The sequence below is a fragment of the Camelus ferus genome, chromosome 10 (genome assembly GCF_009834535.1).
Source record: "Camelus ferus isolate YT-003-E chromosome 10, BCGSAC_Cfer_1.0, whole genome shotgun sequence".
NCBI lineage: Eukaryota > Metazoa > Chordata > Mammalia > Artiodactyla > Camelidae > Camelus > Camelus ferus.
The window spans coordinates 29124329-29150858 of record NC_045705.1 but is presented as its reverse complement, the minus strand read 5'-3'; the positions used below and the strand labels follow the sequence as shown (position 1 = coordinate 29150858).

General features: G+C 53.1%; 1 protein-coding gene across 1 annotated transcript in view; it reads right to left on the bottom strand.

Moving 5' to 3' along the window:
• The window catches only part of PRDM11 (PR/SET domain 11), an 80086-nt gene extending 58594 nt beyond the window's left edge, over positions 1-21492 (bottom strand). The window contains exon 1 of the mRNA XM_032488519.1: positions 21062-21492. The gene's annotated coding sequence lies outside the window, so the exon portion shown is untranslated. The remainder of the gene's footprint in view (positions 1-21061) is intronic.
• Positions 21493-26530: the final 5038 nt, after the last annotated feature.

Sequence of the window (26530 nt, the reverse complement as noted above, 5' to 3'; positions counted from 1 at the left end):
GTAGGCGGCGGGGGGCTCCTTCCAACCACCTGCTGTCCCCATGGAAGGGGACCCTGAAGTCCAAGAAAATTCCCTGAGGCCCACCTGGCTCCAGAGTTCCCAGCACCAAGTAGACCACAGCCAAATAAGGCCGGGGGAGAAGGAGGTGTGCCTACTGAGGGCCAGGGTCAGGCTGCAAGCAGTGTAGGGTCTCTGGGCCGAGCTACCAGGGGCTCAGGGAGGCCACACTTGCAGATGTCAAAGCGGGAGGATGGGAAGGTCTTGACTGAAAGACGCCTGGCAATTTACATGCATTTAAGGATAATTAGAGACATTCTGCACTGATTGCTTGCTGAGTGCCAGGCAGAAGCTGGAGACCAGACATATCCTCTGGTGTCCCCAGCTCCTTACCTCTATGATGCTAATGCAGAAGGCAGAGAGTTTTTAAGCAGGGTGTCCCCACGTCACACCTGTGGCTCTTAAGGGGCAGGAGAAGGTGTGCTCTCAAATCTCACTGCATCCTACAGGCTGTTAGAGCTGAAAGGTTGTGCCCAGGCCTCCTGGTTCAAGCCCCTCCTTTCTAGATGAGGAAATGGAGGCCCAGAGGGGAAATGACTTGCCCAAGGCCACCCAGAGGAAGACTCTGGGAGATACAAACCCACCACCATCCAGTCTGAGCTCGGCAGCCCCTCCCCCACCCCTCTGTCCTCCCAGCCCCTCTCCACGCTGCACTTACATGTTCTTAGCTCTCTTGCCTCTGCACTCCTCCCAACACATCCATGGAGCTGAAGCCTCTACTTAGCGAGGTAGGATCCTGGTGAAACACCATGTGGCATTTTGGCCACAAGGAAAAGGGTCCCACTGTCTTCACCATGAGACTGGAGGGAAAGGGCTGCAGGTGGAGGGGCTGAGGACCATCAGGGGCCCAGTGGCCAGGCGCCAGCCTTCACTTCTCCAGCAGTCTCCTTCCCCTCCCTCCCTTCCTCCCTGCTTCATCCCGTGCCTGCCCTGCCCACTGGCTGTATATCCACCCAGTCCTCCCTGGAATTTCAGAATTAAAAGAAACCTCAAAAGTCACCTAAATCCTTGCTTCTCCAGGTGTGGTCCTCAGCAGCAGCAGGGGCCATCACGTGGCACTTGTTGGAAATGCAGAGTCCTGAGCTCCACCCCAGATCTTCCGAATCAGAGCCTGCCTTCAAACAGGAGAATCCCCAAGGGATTTGTATGCACAGTAGAGTTTGAGAAGCACTGGTCTAAACTGCAAGCGGCTGGAAGCTTCAGTATATATCATGACTGAGCACGCACAAGTACCTCTAACGGGGAAGTCACCACCAGGCAACCAGGCAACCACCCCATCTTTAGACAAGAAAGTCGTGTGTGTGTGAGTATGTGTGTGTGCATATGTGATGGAAGAGGCGGTCCCCCATGGGTCCTGAGCATCCTCTGCAGAGTTGGTCCAACTGTAAGCCTGCACCATCCTCTGACCCTGAGCCATTTCTATGGCTGGTCACATAGGTAACTAAGTAGGTCATGGCAACCACAGCATGAATAGTGTACAACTGCTTGCTGCCCAGAGCAGGGGAACTGGCTGGTTGACTGTTTGTTACAAAAGGTGCCGAGCTCTCAGCCCTAAGTTCTTCCAGTGCGGTGTAACCCACGGTCACCATCTGGGTTCATCACATCACCCCATGGGACTTGGGAGCATGGTAACCAATGCTACCATGCTGATGGTCCTGCTGTCCTGTGCTGGGAGTAATAAACCGTCTTGCTGATCTGAAGAGTCTTGGCCATGAGTAGCATCTATGCCATGAGATTGGGGTTCTTCCTTGACTATATGTGTGTGTGTAGTTGTGTCTATATGTCTGTGTGTGCCAGCAGTGGCCATGTATGAAGAAGTAATTAAATATCTTCCCCTGTACTCATGGAAAGGCTCATACATGGGGGCTCATACCATGACCTCAATCTGAGGGGATTCAAAGGGAACCTGGCCCTTCTTGAGTGCCCACCTTGTGCCAGGTGTTCCATTTTTTTTTATTATCTCACTTAATCCTCTCCACCACCCTGCAGGGTAGATATAATCTAAAACCCTTTTTACATTTGAGGAAATTGAAGCTCTACCAGCAGCTCAATCTCAAAATAGTAATGAACATAAATTATCTGGACACAGGCATTAAAGAAATAAACAAAGAGTGAGATGATTTCTGAGAAAGGTACCTGTGAATTCAAGATGATGGGGGCACTAATGATTATAATGACCATATGTCAAGCTGGTCCAAACAAATGGTGTCCTGGGACTCCTCCCACTGGCTGACAAGCTCCGCACTGAGGAGGCACTGCGGAACCCTGATGCTCCACAGGGAGGTGCACCTGGCAAGGATGGAAGGCCTTCATCCTGGTCCTCCAGGAAGGAGGCAGGAGGGATATGGACAGGGGTTTTACATGCATTATGGAGGACATCCATTCATTCACTCTTGACTTTTGTGTGCTATGGAATGCCAGGCACTGTCCTAGGTGCTGGGAACCTGGGGTGAACTAGGTCCCTGCCCTCATGAGGCTTGCAGCCTGGCTAGAACGTCTGAAGGTTTCCCTGCTAGCATCCATTCCCCTTTGTGCCACCAAGCCCCCTGGTGCCCTTGGGGAGCCCCCTTTTCAAAATGCTTCACTCTGATTGGTTGGACTAAAGACCAGACAATCAGCGCTCATACCTGTCCATTGTAGTGAATGGTGCAGGGAAGGGTAAAGGGCCCAGCCAATCATAAGCTGCAGTTTTGGGGCTTTGGAGGAGTCTGCTGGGAAGAGGAACTGCTGAAAGAATAGAACTTAAGCATGGATCTGCTGGCAGCCAGCCACTGCGCTGCCACATATAATAGCCTGCCTATGAATGGAGCCAGTACCAAAGAAAGCAGAGTAGGATAGACAGACTGAGTCCTGACGCTACATGTGTGAGCCCTGGATCCAACGGTGCCTGAAGCCATAGATGCTCCGGACTTCTCAGTTTGCTGAGCCCATAAGTTTCACTTTTGTCTAAACCTGCTTGACTTGAGTTTCTGTCTGATTGTATTTAGTCCTTTTGACAAGCTACTGAGTACAGTTTCACTTCACTTGTTTTTCAGATAGGAACTGGAGGCTCAGAGAGCTTAAGTGGCTTGAACAAGGCTGCAGAGCAGTTGTCTGGAGTCTATCCAAGTCAAAGCCCACGCCCTTTCCACTACTGCAGGGTGGCAGCCTAGTGTTGAGGGTGACAAACTGCAATCAAGGTGGGGAGCTAGGGGAGGGACTTCCATGGTGGGGAGTAAAGGGACCTTCTAGGAGAGGTGGCTCCTGAGGGATGATTAGAACAAGAACGTGTTCTAACTAGAGACAGGCCTGTAGAGAGGCAGCAGAAGCAAGGATCCACAGCTTACAAACTGGTGGTTGAGCTTTATTTTTCCAGTTTTTTCTTCTTTTTTTATTTTTGCTTTTGTTGCCAACTTTGAAGAAAAGAAGATTTCATGTCAAAATGTGGATGTTTAGCTTTTCTGACAAATCAGAAGCACTAGCAACACAGGCAGGCAGTCCCCTGTGGCAATGATCTGCTGGAGCAAGGTGGTGGTGACCCTGATCAAACGAGCAGGGCACTTACTTTCCAGATCTCCAGCCGGCCTGTGTCATTCGGGGATGTCCCCTGCCTGGGTTGGGTTTCTGAGCTTGTGGCAGAGACCAAAGAGCTGCGTAGACGCTGTCCTTTGAGAACCCTGCCTCAGGTGAGATGGGGGTGCCGGGGAGGGATCTCGCTGGGCTCCGAGCCTCTTTCCACTCTGGCTGCCCCTAAGTTCCCAGTGTCCAGAATAGTTCCCGGCAGGGAACTATTCCACAGGTGGTAAATGTTAGAAGAAAATGAGTGGGAGCTGGTTCCAGGGCCTCCTCACAGCGACCTTATCAACCTACTCTATGAGGCAGCTTGGTGTAGGAGTCAGGAACGTGAGCAATCCAGTGAGGCAGCTTGGGTACGGACTGTGGCTCCGCCACTTACAACCGTGTCCTCTGAGTAAGTTATTTCACCTTCTGTGCCTTCAGTTAGCCCTCCATAAAATGGGGGTAATAATAGTCCAAGAGGGTCGCTGGGAGCCAAGTGGTAAGCTGTCAGTAAATAACTATTGGCCTGAGCTCTTCCACCCATTCACTGACCTTAGAGAAATTCCTTCCCTTCTCTGAGCCTCAGCTCACCCAAGGCGGTTAGGTTTGATTCTCTGCTAGAACCTTCCAGCTCTGGTATTCTGTGCTAGGAAAATTCAGCATTCCTGCAAACTCTCAGAGCTGGACCACAAAGCAGCACCCCAGCAGGTCACAGGGGTCTCTCTGCTGAAGCACTACCATCACTGAGGTCACCACAGACCCAAAGGTCCATCATAGTAAAACCATTTCGTTCCAAATTCCTTTGGACCGGCTGAGGCTCATTTACTCCAAATTATAACCCGGAGGCCCAGGAACACAGCTGGAAGGAGCTGGCCCTCAGGGGCCCCTCTGGGGATCCCTGGGTGTCCTGTCCTCGCTTCTGAGAGCACGCAAGCGGGGCTTACCACGGGCGTTTCGCTGCGGCTGGCGCCCGGGCATCCAGCTGGCAGAGCCATTTCCATCTCTCTCACACGCCCCCGGATGGGAAATGATTCATGAAAACCAAGAAGGTAAAATTAGCCCAAAGGCTGCCGAGTAATTTATGCAGCCAACAGCCCCAGGAGGGAGGGAAGGGCCCTGCTGCCAGCTCCGTGTGGCCTCCTGGGGGCTGGTGGAGGCCAGCCTGGCCGTCAGGAGCCTCTGCCTCTGGGGTCTTCTATTTCTGGACTCAGCCTCCAGGACTGTTGGCAAGGCTTCCGGAGCTTTCTCTGACCCTTGCCCCACCCACTCAACAGATCCGCAAATGCCACTGGGAGCCGGCTAAGTGTCAGTGGATCACTGGGAAGACACACACGCATTTCATCCTCACTTCGACCTTAGGGAGAAAGTTTCACCTCCTCTGTTTTATAGGTGAGGAAACTGAGGCTCAGAGAGGCCAAATGGGTGGCCAAAGGGTAAGTGGCAAAGCTTGAATTCAAACCCGATCTCGTGACCTCCAAAAGTGGTGCTTCCCCAGACACAGGGTGCTGTATGCCCAACCCTGAGTTCTCAGGCTGGGGCAAGGGGGGCGGACCCGGCGGGGTTCCCTGGCAAGTCCCACCACGCCCTGTCATGTGTTTCTCACAGTCTCCGGACTGTCTAGGATCAGAACCTTGTCCTCGACTCCAAACCCAGTTGTTTCAACTGGCAAGGTGGAGAGTCCCCAGTATCCCAGTTTCTTCAAAAGTGTTTGAAAAAAATGCTAGTCTGGGTCCCGAGGCATAAATCATACCCCTAAAAAGGAGGGAAAGAACAACAGGTATCAGCAAGCCCCATGGTCCCACTTCATGGGGCCGTACACCAAGGTCCAGAGAGGGGAAGGAACTTACTCAAGGCCGCACAGCAGAGCCTGGGATGGAACTGCATCTCCTGAGTCCTGCTGCAGAGAACCTACTGTCAGAGCTGTTCAAAAAGAGAGCAAATCTGAATTGGGGGTGGGGGGGATTCCCTGCACACAGGGGTAGCTGAGGTGGGAGTCACCCAAGACGTCCAGGGGCCCTTGATCTGGTTCTGCCCCAGGCATCTGGCCCACTTTTGGAACCAGTGAGCAACTGGAGAGGGCTTCTCACCAGGCAGTAGGTGAGGCCGTCTCGAATCCCGTTCCACACCTGTGGGAACTGGGGTGAGTCACTTTGCCTCCCCAAGCCTGGAGGAAAGATGGACGTGGGAAATTGACAAGAAAGCGTGTGTGTGTGAACCACCCAGCAGGCTGTGAGTGTCCCAGAGGAATGCAGGGGTCCTGTATGAACTCGGTCACAGTGCTCACCCTCACCCCCTCTGGCCCCTGGCTCTGCCCAGAGGAAATCCAAGGCCAGCCATGAGTGACACCCCTCACCTACCCACGCAGAGAACTTGCCTCTGTCCCCCAGGGCGGGCAGCTGTGCGCCAGTGAGACAGCTCAGAGCAGCACCACCCATTCCCAGGACGGTTCAGAGCAGCTCAGAGGCACTGTCTCCCCAGAGTGACCGCAGGTGCCGTGGCCCGGTCCTGAGCTCAGCACTTTCAAATATCACCGCCCTGGACCCTCCCAACAACACTGGAGAAAAGGTAACTGGGTACTCATTTTAGGGACATACAGAGAAGCTGAGTCACTTGTCCAAAATCTCACATCCAGTCACACAATTATTCACTTGACAAACATGAACCAAGTGCCCGCCGTGCGTCAGGCGCTGTCCCAGGATGAGACAGCTGTGTTGTGGCCCTCCTGGCCACGAGAGGCATTGTAGTGGTTCACTGGCAACCTCCAGCCACTCTTTCGGGATTCACATCCCAGCTTCAACCCCCTATGACCTTGGGAAGTCACCTCTCTGGGCCTCGGTTTCCTCAGTAAATGGAGAATAATAATGGTTTATACCAGGAGGTAATTCTGAGGATTAAGTGAAGTATTACAGGTTACAACTTAGACTAGCACCTGGCACACAGTAAGTGCTCAGTAAACATGGATAGTTATTGTTGAACCAGGACGCAAGCTCACGTCCCTCCAACCCCAACACCCACGCTTTTAACTCTAAGCTAGGCTGGCTCAGTTTCTTGGGTGTGACCCAGTAGCACGGCCGGTGAGGGTCTATGTCTTTATCAGGAAGTGGGTTCGAGTCTCCTTTCTGCTGGCCGCCAGTTCAGCCCAGCCCAGCCCCTGGGCCTTCCTGAGCCTCTCTTTCTCCACTGTTAACATGGCCCCATGATGGCTGCTCTCCTGCCTCCCTGGAGAAGTACCCAGAGTCCCCAGTGTTGCTGCAGGCCCCTGCCCACACCACAGGACAGGCCCAGAGAGCAAGGCCAGCTGAAGCAGCCACACTCTGCCCTCCGCCACCTCTGGCTACTAAGAGGGTTTGTGTTTAGTGCTGGGGACGGGCAGGGCCCCAGGCCAGCCACCGTGCTTCTTGCCTTTCAGGAAATAATCCCAGCCCTCTGTGCTCACTCACCACAGATGCCACTGACCAGAGGGCAAGAGGTCAAGCAGGGCTGCCCCGCTGGGCACTTTCTGCCAAGACTATCATGTTGGGTAGCCTTGCGTAAAAGAACTGAACGAGGAGCCAGACAGCACAGGTATATTCCCAACCCTGCCAGAGGTTAACTGTGTGGCTTTGGGAAAGTCACTTAATGTCTCTGGGCCTCAGTTTCCACATCTGTGAAACGGCCTTGACAAGGCTGTCTACTTCACCAGGTGGCCGTGCAGAGCCAGTAAGATGGTGACATAAAGGTGGTTTAGAACCTGAAAGGGGTTGGGGGGATGGAGGTGTGAGAGAAAGAGCCAAGGGGCCACCCTTTCCAGCAGCACTACCCATACAGTCACCTGCAGAGATTCGTCCCAGGGGCTGAAAGGTAAACCCAGGCCTGGACCAGCCAGTGTGGCCCAGAGGGGCCCCTGGGATCTCAGGGGAGAGGTTGGCCCCATGCTGCTTGCTTCTCCTGCCCACCACACAGTCCAAGGGAGATCAAATCCCCGGCCACAACAGGTCCCATTGAGAGCTGGTAAATCTGCTCAAGGTGTGGGTTACGTTACCAGGTTCCTGGCCACCACCACCAAGCAAAGGGTCAGGCTGACCTCCTTCCCTCCCTGTAGGCCCCGATCCAGAACCTGCAGGGCCAAGCCGGGCAGAAATCTGATCACCCACTGCATTCCCAGGCAGCAGTCTCCTCTGGGAAATCAGTGGACAGTAGGATGAAGCCATTGTAAAGGCTGGAGCCATCCTGGGTTGCCCACAGAGGTGTGTCTGGAGCTAATGCAATCGAGAGACCCCAGGATAATATTATTAGGATGTTACAAGGTGCTTGGCGCAGCATTTTGCACTTTGTGTGTGTTATCTTACTTGGTTCTCAGAGAAGCTCTATGATAGAGATGTTACTGTTATGTCTGTTTTACAAAGGATGAAACTAGGCACAGAGAGGTTAAGTCGAGTTCCCAGAAACACCAGGATTTGAAGCAAGGCATTTGGACTCCAGATTCCACTTAAGCAGCCACCCAAGAGTGGAGTTATTCAGAAACACGCCTTCTGAGTATGGGGGGAAAAACCTAAGTGTGAAAGGGAAAAGGCTGCAGGGGCCATGGCCACTGTTTCCAGGTCTCTGGGGACAGGGAGGGGGCAGGGGGCCGGAAGCAGACTTTCCCCCTGGCTAAAAAGAGATTCAGGAATACTCAGGGACCCACAGGGGGACATTTGGTTCTCTGCAAAGTCTCAGTGGATAGATGTTAAATACTGCACAATACTTCTTTAAAAATGCAACAGGCTCCCATAACCCAGCAGTAGCTACTCTAAATATGACCAAGGAGACAAAGCAATAAAATCAGAAGTAACCTGAATGTCCAGCGGTAGGAGACTAGCTAAATAAGTGATGGCCCTCTCCACTGATACATACACTCATTTCAAAAAAAAAAAAAAGAAGGAAAAGAAAAGAAAACAATTGTGGTAAACTCACTATGTAAAACTATGACTAGATTTCCTAGATCCAATGCTAAGTGAGAAAAACAATATGCAGAATGAAACCATTTGTTTAAACACACACATGCGTGCGTGCACATACACACACACACACACACACACACACACACACAATAATGGTGCATATTCCTGTAGGTTCTGTGTGCAATATGTAGACAAAGGCCTATAAGGTTATTACCAAAGTAATAACAGTGATGATTAACCTTGCAGAGGAGGCTGGAATGTTGTGGTTCTCAAGAAAGAAAATATTTCACCTTTTAAATAATATGTTATTTTACAGCAAAGATGTATCTGTATATTCCTTACATAGTTAAAACTTAGCAAAACAGCATTAAAAAGACACAGTGAGCTGTCTTGGGGACAGGGAGCTGCTGGTCTCTGGAAGTGTGCAGGCATCTGCATTGGGGTGGAGGGATGTACTGTGAGGGGGTGGGTCTGGCCTTTTTGAACCTCAGAGCCTCATCAGGAGAGTGGGAGCAAAGCCCTCCTGTCCCCACCCACCATGAGTGGCTGTAAGGAGCACAGAGCACCAGGCCCTGCAGGAGGGACAGGCCAGGAGATTGTGGTCCCTCAGTGACCCAGTCGGAGGCACGCAGGTCAGCTACTGAGAGTCTGCCTCCCGCAGTCCAGCTCTCCCTCTCCCCTTCCCCCAGTAATTCCTAGCCCCAGCCCTGGGTCCAAGCAGCCCCCATGCCCCTGGCCAGCATGCCTGGCCTCAGCCTCAGACTCCCAGGATGGGGGCCGCGCCTTTGGGAAGACCTCACACTGGGGACAAGAATTCAGGAAGGAAGGAGGAGGAAGTAGATGTAAAACGCTTATAGGGCTGACTGCCTCTGACTGTGACACTGAACCCAGATGACAGCCCAGGCCACACAGTGAGCCCTAATTCCCAACAGGCTGAGCCTCAGCCCCAGCCAGACCCCAAGCCCTACTCAGGCACTGGCTCCTGACAATATAACCAGTGAAGATCCATGAAGCTCTGAGTTTCAAGACAGCTTTGGAGTCAAGAAGAGAGCCAAGAGATATGGGTCTGGGACCCAGCTCTGCTTCTGACTTCCTATAAGCCCTTGACAAAGTCACTGACCCCCATGGAGCCTCAAATCCCTTATCTGCAAAACGGGCTCACAGGATCTACCTCCCAAGCCTGCTGTGTTGATGAAGTGAGATACTGTCCACTTAGCCCCTTTGTGAGCCACACAGAGTCCCACAAAACACAAGGCCCCATCTGTGCCATGGACACAGGGCACTGAGAAAAGGAGATGGCAACATCTGAACGTGCTACAAGTGTGGGAGCCCAGGGGCAGCCAGAAAGGAGCCTGTCGCTGGCCCCAGGCAGGGACCAGGAAGCAGCAGAGGGATTCTCCAGGAGAGAAGGGCGCAGGAGGAGACAGGAGTGAGTCCGAAAGGGCGGTGGAGCCCTTCTTGGCCACTGTCCCAGGCTGAGGGTCAGGGTGCTCTGGGAGGGCAGGGAGCCACTGGCAGGTGCCAGGGAGGAGTCTGGTTTCTACCTGAATCTGGGGGAGTGGGCCCCTGGGAGCCGGGCCAGCGAGTCCTCGCCTCACCGCTGGCCCAGGGAGCCAGGGCAGACAGACAGAGCTACAAGGGCAATCAAGGGAGAGGAAGAGCAAAGTTCAGCCACTGCCAGAAGCTGAGACAGGCTGCGGCCAGCAAAGGGCAGGCCTGGGAGGACTCCACCTGGGAGGCAAAGCGGCTTGGGCCATGCAGAGCAGGCTCGAGGGCCAGCGAGGAGAGGGGAGGGCCCCGGAGAAGCAAGGGTGGAAATCCTGGGCTCTGGTTCGGGGTGGGCAGCAGGGACAAAGCCTGAGGTGGGTCCAGCTGCCCCAGAGCTGCCCAGGCCTCCCTCCCCCACTGCCAGGGCTTTGGCAATACTGAGCCCAACACGGGACCAGCCCACGGGACAGGGAGCCAGGGGGTCCGAGGACTCAAGCCACGAGCCTCCAAGCAAGATCAACGACAGCATCCCAATGACTCCCGCGAACGCCTGCCCAGCCCCATCCCACAGGATCCCCGGCAGCTGGACTCCCCGCTGAATGGCAGCCAGACAGCCCAGCCTGCTGTGGGGCCCAGCTGACAGGGAGCTGCAAGGAGGGAGCCAGAGACTGGGCCACCCTGAACAGGGCCCCGAGGAGGATGGTGTAGGTGGGGCTGGCAGGAGAGGCGCTTCCCACAGCTCCCTCCTAGGCAGGCCGCTATGCTCCCCGTGGACTTGTGGCCACACGTAGGCCCAGGTGCACTGTGGTCTGTTCCCAGGGACCCCAGAACAGGGCAGGTCACCTCCTTTTGGGACAGGAAGCTGCGCCAGAGCTGAGTCTGCCCTGACACACGCTCTCTGCTCCCTTGAGCTGGCCCAGGTTGGGACACCAACTGTTCCACACCAAGTGCCACAAATGCAGGCCTTGCCCATCACAGGGTTCGTGCAGGAAGCAACTTCAGGCCCCCGTTGACTGCTTACCTCCTAAATGGACACCACACCATCACACACCAGGCTCCTGGTGCCTGGCCAACACCCCAAACTCAGCCTCAGACTACAGGCCTCCCACCCACACTCCCAAGCATGGCTCTGGACTCCTAGGGCGCGGCCGGCACAGCCCCTGTGAGATCACAGCACTGGCAGCTTAGGGCAGTGGGGACAAGAGCATTCTGCCTTGGCCATCCAACCACATCAGATGCCAACCACTGAACAGAACAGCCTGGGAAGCCCTGCTGCTCACGCTGAAGAACTGCCTGCCTGTCCAGCCAGGACTGACTCCCAGGGCAGCCAGGCACCTACAGAACTATGGGGTCTGCCTACCAGCAACTCACTGCACTGGGGACCAGGGAGCAGCCTTCCTCAAGGCTGAAGACTAAAAGGAAGCCCCCTAATGGCCCTTTCAGTCCTGTAAAGCACCTACTCAGCCCGGATCTCATCTCCCACCTCAGGACCTCTGCCACCAGGACAGTCTTCAGCTCTCAGATCCTTAGCCTGGTATTTGAGGCCTCCCTGGTCTGGCCCTAACCTGCCTCTCCAGGGCCATTCTGCCATCTCTTCTCCAAACACCCTGATCACCTGCCCTTCCCTGAACCATCAGATCCTCACGTTGCCTGCCTTTGCACATACTGTTCCCAGTGCCTAAAATGTTCTTCCTTCTTCCTCCACCTGGCAAACTCCTACTTCTCCTTCAAGGCCCAGCTGGACGTCACTTCTGGGAAGCCTGATCACACTCTCCCACCCCCACCGCCAAGGAAGAACACTTGCTCCCGTCCCCACCGAGTCCCTGAGCAGCAAGGCACTGCCTACCTTCAATCACAGTTAGGATCTGGGCCAGAGCTGCTCAAACTATTTGTGGTAAAGAGATTTGTTTTTTTAAAGTTTTCCAGTCTGTTGCCAACTGACGCTTTTGTTAATTACAATATAAAATGACGCTGCAGTGTCAGTGAGTTTCTCAACAGTTCTCTGTGTCTGTACATGTCTCGCTGCAGACCAGTCACACAGAGATCACAGATGGGCAATGGTCGGCAGACCACCCTCTCCATGGCACTGTTGGGGCCCTGCCCCTGGTTTTCCCAGAGGGACCTATGTGGAGGGCCCATCACATTAGGTTTATATTTGGACCTCCAGAGCCCAAGGGGGCACTCTGTGAACATCAGCTGAACCAAGTATTGGATGGGAGGGTCCCAACAGCCCTGTAACAGGGGCAGTACCTGTGCTAGGCATCTCCATTTCACAGATGAGCACATAGGAGCACAGAGAGGGTGACTGGCCTGATTTGACAGCTGGCCCACGCTGAACTTTTCCGAACTGCCCAGCACCACAGGGGTGGATATTTGGAACCTGCAACCCTCCAGTCCACTCTCACTCCCAGCACAGGCTCCTGACAGCATTTCCCACTGCAGTAACAGTGAGGCAGCCCCATGCAGGAGTGAAGAGCTCACTCTCCAGACTCAGACCAGACCTGGGCTCAAATCCTGGCTCAGCCTTTCATAGCTGTATGGCCTTGGGTAAGTCATCTGACTTCTCTGGGCCTCAATTTCTCCTCTATTAACTGAGACTAATAACACGAGTTGGGCAGCAGGCTTCAGGCTGAGTCTATGCAGACCTATAGGTCTCATTCAGGTTTGGCTAATACTGATGTTTATGAAACACCTGGCATCACCCAGTCTGAAACTCTGACCTGGACCTTCCCTTTCTGCTCACCCTCCCCACAAGACCCAACATCTTCTCTTCAGGGTAAATTCTTCGCTGGCTGCTGAGTTTGCTGATTTCCTGGAAGATCTCACGGCCCTGCCCTCCCCTGCCCCAGGCCAAGGGGCTTCTCCCTTCTATCCTGCCTACCTCCCTGGGACACCTCGAGCTTCTGATCCTCTTCACCTCCTCTCCAAATACCAGCCCCCTCTGGAACACAGCTGGTCTGAGGGGCAGCCTTGCACCACCCTGGGAAAATGCCCCCTGTTTGGCTGGGTTAGGGCAGTGAAGAGTTCGGTTGTGAGGTCGAGTCAGGGCTGCAACTCCACCCCCACCCCCCGGTCCCGAGCCCACCCTCCCTGTACCTTGGGCCATGACAACGCTGAGTTCATCCTGGCTGGGTCACAGTCGGCTGCCCCCCCAAGAGGCTCACTCCCTGCGGGGGCTGAGGGTCCCATGGGCTGCTCCCCGTTCCCCTCAGCCGTCCCTGGAGCCTCCCAAGCCGGCCATCTCCATCCCCTGGGCATCGGGCAGCAGGATCGCTTCCTGGCCCTCAGCACTTTTCCTTGGGGAAAGTACGAGATAGTGGAAGAAGCCACTCTGGGAAAGCTGACATTGTGGGGGTGGTTCCATATTTACATGCTCGGTGACGTCCATATCAGCCCAGCCCAAGACAAGCTAATCTTCCTGCCTGCTGGGCCCTTTCGCCCTCAACCCTGCCCAGAGAAGGAGCCCCCTGGTCACCACCTCCTCCCGCCCCAAGGTCCCTCATGCACAGTACCCGGGGGCTGCTGCCTCTGACCCCTCAGGATGGGGTGAGCTCCTGCCACTGTGGATATTCAAGCTGTTCAAGCATCGGCTGGACATCCTGTCCTTTTGAAGGGGAGGGCCCAGAGACTAAGCCAAACACTCTCAAAGGTCCCCATTCTGCCCTGATTCTAGGAAGAGGGGCACAGGCGTACAGAGGAAAGGATGCTAGATTTGGAGGTAGAATTTTAGCTTGGTCACTCCCTAAATTGTATGACTTCAGCAAGTCACCTCCCATCTCTGAGCCTGTTTTCCAGCTATAAAATGGGGTTCATGAGAGCCGGCCTGTCTGCCTCATGGGCCAATGAAAAAAGGATTTGGGAGAAGAGTGACGTTGGGAAGAGAGTCCTGGGTTGCCCTTGAGATCAGGTAGGGTGGGGAAGAGAGAGGGGTGGAAGGGAAAGCCCTAGAAGGCCCTGACAGCTCCAGAAGCCCAGGTGTGCCTCACTTTGCAAAGGGGTCCCCACCCCTCAGCACCTACCCCTGACCTGAGGCTGATGCAGGGAGCAAGACAGCCAGCGGCCCTCTGTCCTTCTCCACCTCTGCTCCCCTCACCCAAAGACATTCCACTGGAGGTCTCTCATCTGTCCAGATGTTCCGGCAAGATCTGACCCATGAGACTTCTGGGTGGGAAGATGGTCCTGAAACTGGCCTGTGTAAACCAAGAGCTTAGAAATCAAATCCTGGGTTTAAAGCAACCAGGGGACCTGCTGGGAATTGTTACATAACACAAGCAGGCGACCCCTAAAGTCTCCTGGGTTAATGTGGTCTTCTCCAGGTGATTGGAAAGATTAGTTTATAGCTGTGTGAGCTGAAGCTAGTCACTTAACCTCTCTGAGCCCAAATTTTCTCATCCGGAAAAGGATGTGGAAGGGGAGCCATTGTCAGGTGATCAATATATGGTCCTCCTAAAACATGGTCCTGAAAATACAGAGGAAAATGTTTTCTTCCACAGAAGGTAGTGCAGGACTGACATTACCCTCCCCAATTACAGAAAGGGAGACTGAGGCCCAGGCATGTTTGACCTTGAACATAAGCCTGTGGTGGGTGTATAAGTGTCTGAAGGTGTGGTCAGGTCACCTTTAAGTAGAGAGACCCCCTTGACTCACTCACTCTCTCATAGCCAGGCACCACTGTCCTCAGCAAAGGGCACAGGATTATTTCTGTGCCCTGGGTCATGCCTCCCTATGGTCATGACCTCACACCCAAGGAGGTGGCCCCAGAGCTGTCCCTGTGCTGCACACTGGTACTCAGTGCTGCTTCCTCTGGATGAGGCCAGCACTACTAATGATTCTCACTTTGCAGTTGAAGAAACAGGCAACCCCAAGAGAGGGAGCCTCTGACCCACATCTCAAAGCCGCCACTTGGAGGAGCCGGATGAACCTGAGGGCCACGCCCCAACCCAGGGCCCAGCGTCTCCACCCACACGCTCCCCTGGCTCCCTCTCAGCTCCCCTCTCCCCATCTTATGTGGGGTACTTACGTGGCTACTCAGAAATGAAGCCAGACATGCTCTAGGAAGCCTGCAGGCCCCAGAACTGTGCCCCAACCCACTGGCGCTGAGCCTGTGTGGACGGCCAAGTTCTGGCCCGCCCCCTCCACCTTTCCTCTTGGACTGGCCCCCACCACGCCCTCATCCTCATCCTCTCCTACCTTGATTACTCTAACAGCCTCTGAATCGGCCTCCCTCCCTCCAGCCTCACACTAAGCCGCGGCTGCTGCTGATCTCTGGGACCTGGATCTGTTCTCCACGTCAGCTTTCTCCTCATAAAACCCTCTGTGGCTCCCAGAGGTGCCCCAGACAGACTGTAAACTGCCAGCACAGCAGTCCTAACCTTTTACAACCTGGCTGGGACAGATCATCAGGGTCAGGTGGGAGGGCTCAGGAGCCAGGAGACCGGGTTCAAATCCCGGCTGTGCAGCTTACCAACTGGGAAACCTTGGGCAAGTTACTCCACCTCTCTGAGCCTCGGTTTCCTAAAGGATAATAATAATACCAATATCAGGGTGCTGCTGGGAAGAGTAAATAGAAAATGCACGTGAAGCACTTTGCGCATAGTGAGTGCTCAATTCATTCACTCATTCCACGAATATGAGGCCTTACTAGGTACCATGCACTGTTCATGTGGCACTGAACAAAACTGACAAAACTCCCAGCTCTCTGGGAGCTTACAGTATCATTAAAGGAGGCAGCCAAAAAACAACATAAATTGGTAAAACATAGTACATGTTCTCTGTGCTATGCACGCAGGTGAAAAAAGAGCAGGGAAGCAGGGGGATAAGGGGGCAGCGGTTGCAATTATAAATAAGAACATGCCCACAAGAAGGTGACATTTGAGCAAATCCTGGGTGCAGGTGAGGGAGTCTGCCATGGAGATAATGGGTAAGAATGTTCTAGCAGCAGGAACAACCAATGCAAAGGCCCTGAGGCAGGATCAGGATTGGTGCGTAAGTCATAATATTATCATCATTATCATTCTCCTTCCAGTCTCATCTCCCTCCAGATCCTCCCTGACACACACTCTCCAGCCAAATGAACTAGCTAAGCCTCTCCAAACCCTTCTGGGTGCCCATGCCTTTGTACAAGCCACACTCCATGCTGGAATGCCTCTTCCTTTTTTCTCCAACTCCTACTCATCCTTCAAAACCCAGCTGAAAGGGCTCCTCCTCAGGGAAGCTTTCTTTGACTTAGAGCCGATGGCTGTCTTCCTTGCACCCTTCTGCTATAACTTCTAACTGTCTGGTTAACTGCCCACCTTCCCCTGATGGTCTGTGAGTTTTGGAGGGGCAAGGACTGGGTTCCACACTGCACCCCGAAGCCTAATACAGCACATGGCTGTGTGCACTGACCATGTGATGAGTGAAGAACTAAAGGACACCCCAGGCCTCCCCTTTACACCTTTACAGAGCCTTAGTCCCAGGGACACCACCACAAGCATGCATGCCTCTGTGAGCATTGGCCTTTCCAACGCAGATACAAATCTGCAATAGGAAACAGGCTTTTTAAAAATAACAGCACATTTTTCTTTTTTCTTCATTGTTTTCTTTCTTTTTTTTTTTTTCTTTCTGCATGGCTTATTTTTCCGGTGCAGCCCCTGGGCCAGCTGCAAGGACCTCCCTCCCAAACCCCATTCTACGAACCCAGGGCTCTGGGGCCTCTAAGGACTCCCAGGCCCCAACAGGGATGGAGATGCACCAGATGGTCCTAGACCAACTCTGGCACCAAGGCCACCAGGAACCCCCCTGCTCAAAGTACAATGTTAGGTGGGTGTTACCTCCTGGAAACTTTATAACCCCATGTGACATTTCAAAAGGGGCTTCTCCTTGGTCGGTCTGAGGGTTCCCTGCCTTCACTCTAAGAGAGCATGCCTAGGGAGATGGCATCAGACTGCCAGGGTTCCAATCTTGGTCAACCCATTGTGTAACCCTGGATCTTTTACGTCACCTCTTGGGGCCTCAGTTTCCCCATCTGTGAAATGGAAATAATAATACCTACCTTGTGGAGCTGTTTTCTGCATAGGGTATGTGACATGCTTAGGACCATACCTGGCACACAGTGACCCTCAATAAACATTAACTGCCTTCATCATCATTATCTTCATCTTCACCCGTCCTGGATCTCCTACTGTGCAGCCCCTTTGCTGAATCATATACTCTCCAGAATAGAGACCTCAAAGGTCTAATAAATCTCACCGTCTTGGCCCTCTTGGAATTTTCTCTCATACATCCCAGAAACATGGTCCTTCTGGGACATGAGCTTAGAATCTGTACTCTAGGGGCTAGTCACTTTGCCTGCTGTGCCTGACACCTCCTTCTAGCTAGACCCACCTGCCCACACCCCAGGGAAGCAGTATTCATTAATCCTGTCCTGGACCCCCAGCTCACCGTAAGCCAGCAACCAATGCTCAGAGATTCATCAGAAGGTATTCACGGAGCAGCACTCGTGCACAGACACTAGAGACACAGCAGCACACACGAGCCAGCCCAGGCCCTGCCCTCGCAGAGCTTATGGTCTGATGAAAGAGTGAATTGCAAGCAATAATTTCATCAATCAATGTAAAATCACTACTAAGATGAGTGATACAAAGGGAAGGTACATGGGGCCATGAGAGGGGAGTTCAACTGTAATGGGAGGGTCTGACCTCATCAGGGAGGGCTTCCCTGAAGAGGTGATGCTGAAGCTGAAAGATAATGAGAGGCCTCCCTGGGAGGAGTGGAATACATGGACAGAGCAGAGGGGACGACATGAGAGCACCATGTTAGGCTAAATACAGTAAATGGAGGGATGCAAGATGGTGTCCCCATAGGGTCTGGAGGGCAACTTAAGAATTTGTCTTTCTCTGAAATACAGTGGGAGTCCCTGAAGGTTTTTTAAGGCAAGGGTTAATAGATTTGTTTGTCAAAAAAATCACCCTCGCTGCTGAGGATGAGCCTTCCCAAGTCTGTGTGTGTGTCTTGTCTCTGCCCGGGATGCTCCTCTAGTTCCTGTATCAGTCACGACAGGCTAGGTTATGCTGCAGTAACGAACAACTCCTAAATCTCAGTGGTCTCAAACAAAAAAGGCTTAGTTATCACTTAGGCTGCATGTCTATTGTGGGACAGCAAGAGGCTCCACTCAGGTAGTGACACAGGGACCCAGGACAGCAGAAGCAGCCACCACCTGACCTCTTGCAGCTGCCATGCCACAGGAAAAAAGCACTCAGGAGGGTCTCACACCAGCAGCTAAATGCTTTAGTCTAGAAGTGACAGGTGTCACTGTAGTTCACAACTCACTGGACAGCCACATGGCCCCACCCAACACAAGGGGACATAGATTCAATCCTACATGTGCCTGGGTGGACTGGAAATATTTAGGGGATAGCATTAAGGACCGCTAGACACTCGCCCACTCCATCTCGCCCTTCCCCAACCTTAACTCACTCATTAGATCACAACTCTCTCAGTATTCCAGAAGGAGAGACCAGCATGTGCAGGGGAGAACACGGAAGACAGAGAGATCTATGGGAGGGTGGGAGATGAGGCCAAGGAAGGGGCAGGAGCCAGATCATTCAGAGGCTTCTAGGTCATGGTAACAATTTGGTTCTTTATCCCAAAATCACTGGAAAGACTTTTCAGTAGTTTTCAGCAGGAAATGGGGGGTCTGATGTGATCGTCTTTGGAACAGATCACTCTGACTGCCATCCTGAGACTGGTGTGGACGGGAGGTGACAGGTGGACAGTTAGGAAGTGCCACTGTTGTCCTGGGGAGAAACAGTGGTGGCTTGACTAAGATGCTGGGGAAGAGAAGATGGAGAGACGAGGACCTATTCAGTGTATAGGCTAAAACTCCCTAGACCCGGAGACGCACTGGATTAAGGTGGGGGAACGGAGACACCAGGGTTTCTGCCTTAAGGACTAATAGGATGGTGGCAGCCTTAGCCAAGATGAAAGCCTCAAAGGAAGCTTCCCCCTTAACGGAGGAAGATAATGGGCCAGCCTTGGATCCCGTGCGTTGGTCATGAGATAGCCAAGAGGGTAGGCCAAGGAGGTGTCTGAATAAGCAGGAATGACTCCTGACTCCTTAGTCCAGGATCTTTACTTCCTTCATACTTGCCAATAACTTAGAACTCGGGAAACCTTGCCCCCCTCTCCACGCTCCCCACCAACTTAAGTCCAGGTGACGAAAGATTCAGATGATAGAAGTCTTCCTTGACACCAAGGAGAACAAATTTATGAAATGCATCAATCCAAAGGGTCTAGAGGACTGAATTGTTAACTCAAGTCAGTAGAGCACACAAGTGATGGATGAACAAGGGCTCCCGGGCCAGGTGAGAGGAGTCCCTCATCTTTAAGAATGTCACTAGGGAAGGGAGCTTAGATCCTGCCCCAGCTGCAACTTCAAGGACCAGCCAGTTTGGAACTGAGTGGACCTGGGTGGGGTTTGTCAGGCAATTCTGATATTCCCAGGAGAGTGTGTTCTGCAATAATCCCCGGGAGAACAACACTTCTTAAACCGTGCATCGGGCCGGGGGCTAGGCATGTTCTCTGTGTTAACTCATTTAATCTCACAACTGCCTGGCCAGGCAGGCCTTGTTGGCTCCATTTCAGGGACAGACAAGCAAGGTCCAGGGAGGTCAAAGGTAACCATGCCAAGCCCGAAGTCGTATACTAGCATGAAGAGGAGGAAGGACTCCAGTGGTGAAGCCCCTTTTCACAAGTAAAGCAACTGGCCTGGGCTCTATTCCCAGAAGGGAAGGTTTACAGACACGTGCCCACACAGCACTCTGCTTGCCTGCCTCTGAGAGCTGGTGAACGAAAATCATGTCCCTCTCCCCATGACAGGAGACACAGCCTGTTACTTCTGCCCCATGGACCACACCCCCCAACACTTTCCTTCCTCTCAAGGGGAAATGTGGGCAGAGGCCAGGGCATCATGCGCCACGGAAAATTCTTTTGCCCCAACGCAGACAAACCCCCTACTTTATAGGGTTTCCAGGCATCAAGAGCAATCTCTCATTATTGCCTCCTGTCCCCACACAAAGAACTGGGTGTGTTTAGTTTCGACCGCTCTAAATTATACACCACAGCCTTTCTCCACATGAAGCAAACGTCTAAGAAAGAAAAGAGGTTTAACATTTTTCTCCCCGAAGTCTCAGCCCATCCCAGGAGTCTTAAGCCCCAATCGCCCAACCCGGTACAAGACAGAAGCAACTTTTCAACCTGCACCGCTCAACGCTCAAGACATTTGTATTCTCCTTGCAGTCACTTGCCTAGGGCGTGCTGGTCTTGACCGGAGAAAGGTCATTGGCCGCTAAGTACCTGCAGAGGAGAGTACCTTGGGGATTGCGAGTTGGGGGATGGTGGCGACACTCCAGAGAGATTTCCCGAAGAGTCTACACCGCAACTAAGATGGAAAACGTATTAAGAAACGGTCCCCGGCGCGGCCACGTTTAGCGGGAAATCGTGCGCCGCCTTGGAAGAGGCCCCACTGCACCCCGCGGGACCCGAGCCCCACACCTCACCCCCATAGGCGCCGAGCCCAAAGTGCCCCCGAGAACTAGGCCAGCAGCGGCAGTGAGCCCTCCAGCATTTGGCGCCCCGCCCCACTAGTGTCACCGCGTTCTCATTCCGAACGCTCGGCCCGGGCCGCCGCTCCCATTGGTCGGCGTCCACGTCAGTCAGCGGGAGGTACGTCGGCGCAGAGAAAAGGCTACATTGTAACAAGGCGAGCGAGCGAGCGAGCAGCAAGCGGGGAGGAAGGAGGCGGAGGGGCGGCCCCCGAATCCCGCAGCGGCGGCGGCGGCGGCGGCGGCAGCTACCTGCCGAGGGTTAACCCACCTCGGGGCCGGGACGAGCCTCTCCACTGGCCCGCGCCCGAGCCGCCCCGATTCCCTGCTCCGCCCGCGATGGTCCCCCGGCTGCCCGCCACCCCCGCAGCCGCTCGCAGCCCTGCACCGGCGGCCCCCGCGCGCGCTGGCAAACTGCCGAGCGCTTTCCGAAGCCATTTTCAATGGCCACATTGGCTACCGGGGCTGACTCACCTTCCCGGGAATGCTGCGGCAGCCGCGGGGCCCGGGCGACGTGGGCGGCCCGGCGGGCGGCTCGGCGGAGGCGGCGCGGCCCCGGCTGGCGGCCCCCGCGGCGGGAGCGGCCGCGCTGCGGGCGCGCTGGTCCCCGGCGAGGCAAAGTTTCAGCGCCAGCCTCGGCGCGGCGGCGGCGGCGACTCGCTGCTGCTCTCCTCCCCTGCTTTGACCACCATCTTATTAGTACAGGAAATGACATGGAAAACGGAAGAAAGCGGCGTTTGGGGCAGACGCGGACCCCCCAATTCAGGGGCCGGAGCCGGGACTCACCAGCCGCGTCCCAACCCAGCCCCGGAGAAAACTCCCGGGGCCCCTTCGGCCCCCGCCCCGCGCCCTGCCCGGTGAGGGGAACCTGGCTCCTCGAACCCAAAAGGAAAGGGCGACTTTTATAATCCAACCCGCGCGGAGAAATCGAGAAAAAAAAATAATAAATGAAAATAGAAAAGGTTAAAAGAACTTTCGAACTGGGACACTTTTTTTGATCGGAATTAAAAGTTCTAGAATTTTAGAAAGTCATTCCTTGGTGGGGGCTCCCTGACCCCCCCGGTCCCATTGCTGTCCGTTTTGAAACAGATCGTCAGGGGAATAAATGCGTTTACATTTTTAACCCTTTCTTGGCTCTGCCGTCCCGCAGCAGGCCCCCTCCTGGTCCCGTTTAACCCTTTGAATGCCCAGCTGTTTGGAGATATAAACTAAAGTTGCAAAACAGAGGCATCCCGCTGAAAGCTGAGGGCAAGGGGCTTGGGGAGTTCCTTTAAATGTTAACTATTTACGTGGGACTGCGGTTTTAAAGTCGCCAACCACACGTGTCCTTCAAATCGAAATTTGTTACAGGGAATGAGATTCTGAGAACCGGACGGGCTGGTCCCTGACTGCCTTGGAAAAGAGGTTTAAGGCGCTCTCGGTTCCTCAGTTTCTCCATCTGTGAAATGGGATTCGACAGTGCAGAGTAACAAAGTAATGAGGAAAAGATGGGGCAGAATTCTCATAAAGACAAAGTGCTTAAAAGCTTGAAAGGCTTCCTTCCGCGCCTAGAAAACGGACGGATTGTGATGGAGAAGGGAACACCGCGGGATGGCGTAACCAAGACAACCATTCCCAAAATAACCGTTTTCTTCTGGCGTTGTCTGCAAGGCGTGTGGCTGAACTGGGAGATCGCTCCTGTCATGGAAAGCTGTGCTGCGCTGGCTTGAAAACGGGAACCGTAACCTCTAGTGAGAAGTTGCCGGGAGGGATTCGATTCCAGGACCGCACCTGAGTGGGGCGCTGTCCAGTGAGGGGTGGCAAGCCCCCCAAACGTACATAGAAGCCCTGAATGCTGGCACAGGCGGCCTCCAGTGGATACCACCCTGGGGAGACTTCCTTCTACGAATGGAGTTCCCTGTCAATTCACTGCTGTCTGTGGGAAGCCTGGGCCCCAGATGGCAGCCATGATCAGGACTCAGGACTTTTCCAGCTCTTGGAGTCTGAATGTTGGGGGTTGGAGGGAGAAGCACTGTGTGTACCGTATCATTTGTTTTACTTGTTTTGGCATCACAAACACAGCTTCTTGGAATCCCACGTCTTGTTACTTGCTGTGTGATCTTAAGTAAATGGCTTCCCTTCTCTGAGCCTCAGTTTCCTTATCTGCAAAGTGGGGGCACATTAATAACTCATGTTGCTGGTTCTGTGTGAGAAAGTATGAGAATATTTAAGAGCCCAGCACCAGACTGTTCACAGTAGATGCTCAAGTAACAGTAATTAATGCCATAATTATATAACTTTCGATACAACTGTAAAAGTTTCCCGAGGGTCTAACTGCTACGTGCCAGGCAGAGTATTGGGTCCTGGGGAGTACCAAGATTAGACATGGTCCTTCCATGAGGTCTTGGTCTGGCCAGGAGATGGAAGCACTCACGGCTATCTCGAATGAGTTCAGTAGTCAGTGCACACCCAGCTGTGCTAAGCTTTATACTGGAGACCAGGTGCTTGGGCAGGGAGGGGAAACTGAAGAGGACTCTGAAGAGGAGCCACTTATTCCTTTGGAGGAGTAGGATTCACCACGGAAATGATGTCAGAGGTGGGCCCTGAGAGGAGTTTGGAATTTCCACCAGTGGCATTCCAGAAAGGCGAACAGCGCTAGCAAAGACCTGGAGGTCCCAAAATGCCCAGGGTGTGTGACATATGGCCAGCTGTGACTGGAGAAGAGAGTAGGTAGGGCAGAGAAACTGGAGATGAGGCCAGAAAGACAAATGGATAAAGAGAGAACGTGGTCACAGCCTCCAAAAAGCAAAAAGATCTTTAAGAAAATGAGCTGGTGAGTGAGGCAAGGAGAGAATTTTTCCGTGTGGTGCTGGTTTTCTATTTAAATCTCCCCATGCATTTGGCCCAATCTGGCCTCTCTCTGCCAGGAACAGTTGGTCTTCAGGCTGTAACTCTGTAGCGGGGCTGGGTGCTCAGGCATTGCAGGCCAGGAGGCTTCGAGCAACCCAGCTGGGGAGCGCAGAGACGCTGCGTGGTTCAGAGACCCAGCTGTGAGGTCCGGCCTGCTGCCTCACGCTGTGGAAGCTGGGGCACATGACTCCTCCTGCCTGGGCTTCAGCTTCTTCCTGTGTGACACAAAGAATTTGGACCAGGGCTCCCACATCCTGCCCTCAAGAAGCTGCCCTATAGCCACGTAATCAAGACCAAGGCACAGGAAGGAATCTGGAACACAGCTGGCCAAGTTGCTGGAACTATCTCAGAGGGGAGCCCAAGGCAGCCCAAGGGCTGGCACAGGTGCTCTGGGTCAGTGAGCAGAAAGTAGCCCCAGGGCCGGAAAGTAATGACCACAGACAAGTGGTCTGGACAAGGCAGGTCTGGTGAGGCTGTGCCTTAGCTTCCCTCTGTGGGCTGAGTTGGGCCTGAAACACAGAAGTAGGGATGGGGTGGGAGCTCATTCAAATCCCATGAGAACTAGTCGGGGTGGGGGTGGCAAAGGGGATTGAAGTGAACAAAGTACAGGACACACATTTTCAGGGACCTTACCATTTGACTCTCTCAATAATAAAGGCAGACATCATCATTACTGTTTTTACAAACAGGGAAACCATGCTCAGAGAGGTTAAGACACTTACTCAAGGCCACACAGCTAGTTAGAGATAGGATGAGATTCCTACCTAGGTCTGCCTGACTCCACAGCTCAGTATCTTCCACTCTTGGACAATTCTGGTTTATCATCTTTCTCCACAATGCAACTTTTCAGCCTAAGAGTTGGTAAAATATTTCCCTGGTTTCTCCCTTACACAGTGATAGCTGACAGGAACTTTGTGATGGAAGGTCAGGAACTTTATGACCTCCCCCTACAAAAAATGTACAAACAATCCCAGTCCCCTTCAGGTCCCTGTGAGGATACTGAGATGCTTTAAGTGAATGAAGTTCAGCTCTTTGGAAGGAAAAGCCAATCTGAGGCCTTTCTCACCTACTGATAATAATGATACCCAAGCAAAGCAAATAGGACAATGAGCTGTAAGTTAAATGCCCCCGAATCACCGGAGATTCACTTCCCACATTTGTTGTAAAACAAGGACAAGTGTTTATTGCATCAATAATGACCCTTCTGAAAGCCTTGAGGGATAAATTTTGTTCAGGGTTTAGTGCCTGAAAAAAACAAACTAAAAACCAACTGCATTTCCCCTGAGGAACTGGCAAGCATCTCCCTTGCTAATAAGAAGAGCTCTGTAACTGATCAGGTTTCCCTTTTTACACAGGCTGCCAGGAAGCTCAGAGCCAAATTCCACTCATAGTCCCAACAACTTTGGCAGTTGCTTCCTCCTCATTCCTCCCTTTCCCACTTGTAATCCTAGTGAGTCAGCTTTGTTTTCTCTGCCTTTTATTAAAAATGCCCCCCCTTAATGGCCAGAAATAAATATTTCAAATAAATCCACATTTGGAAGAGTTGATGAAGGGACCTGGATTCCGTGGGGCTTGTGTTAAGCCAGGCACAGTTCTGTTCTGGTCTTGTCTTGTCCACTCGCCCAACAGCTGAGGGATTCCTCTCTTGGAAGGAAGGAGGGCCTGGCTTAAGACCAAGGGATTCCTCGCCCAGCTGCCGACAACGGCTAAGATCAGATGCCCTGGTTCAGATCATCATGGCTATTTTTTGGTTCTACTGACAAACAGTTTGCCTCCCTCCTGCCAGCTCCCCAGGAAGCACAAACCACTTTCCTCTACCCATATCTCCTGCCAAATATCCCCCATGAGCCCTCGCCTGTTGAGACTGGGCAGGAACAGGCTCCTCTTTTCTCAGAAGCCTTCTGCCAATTACCGGCTGTTTACTTACCACGTGCCCAGCAAGGTGAGGTGATTAGGGTGGAGGTCGGGGTTAGTAGGGTGGGCGTGAAAGAGCAAGTTTAAAACTTTAGGACAGGGAAGGCCTCTTGAAGGAGGTGGCATTTCAGTGGGAGTCTTGATAGAGGTGAAGGAGCCCGCCCCACCCAGAGTTGAGTAGAGGACTTCCTCAGCAGGGGACACAGCCCGTGCAAAGGCCCTGAAGTGGGAGCTAGCCAGGCTTGCTGTATGGGGTGACCCAAGGCCAGCATGCAGAGTATGGTGTGGAAGGGGAGAGAGGGAAGGAGAGGAGAAGGAGGAGAGAGTGGACCTGGGCCATGCTTTTCCATTGTTGGGATTTATTTGAACATCAGTGGAAGCCATTGATGCTTTACAACTGGGGAGAGGCAGGACCCGATTTATGTTTTCACACAATCACCTTGGTGGCCATGTAGCTACTAACATTGACCAAGTGCCAGGTGAGTGGGTAGCCATGTTCACAAACCATCTTATTTTACTATCCCCCCACTAGAGATGAGGCTGATGTGGACATGTCTTTCTTTTCTGCCTGTCCCGCATCTGACTTCCCTTCCAGTGACTGGGGAAAGTCCCACCTTCCAAGTCTTGGGAAGAAGGCAGGGTGTGCCCATCCCCATGCCCGCTAGGAGTCTGAAAGCACTAAAATCTCCCTTTCCTAGGCTACAGATTGAATGTTTGTGTCCCCTTCCCACCCAGATTCATGTGTTGAAACTTAATCCCCAGTGTGATAGTATTTGGATGAGACTTTGGGGAGTGCTTAGGTCATGAAGGTGGGGCCCTCGTGAATGAGATTAGTGCCCTTACAAAAGAGACTCCAGAGAGCTCCCTCGACCCTTCCTCCATAAGAGGACACAGAGAGAAGACAGTTGTCTGTGAACCAGGAAGAAAGCTCTCACTAGACACAATCCGCCAGTGCCTTGATCTTGGACTTCCAGCCTCCATGACATTGAGAAATAATTTTCTGTTGTTTATAAGCCTCCAGTCTATGGTATTTTTTTTGGGGGGGGTACTTTTTTTTTTTATAGCAACTGAAAGGTAAGGCACAGACACATGATGGAGACTCAGCCAATTAGATGCATTCCCTCACCTTTGAATTGGGAG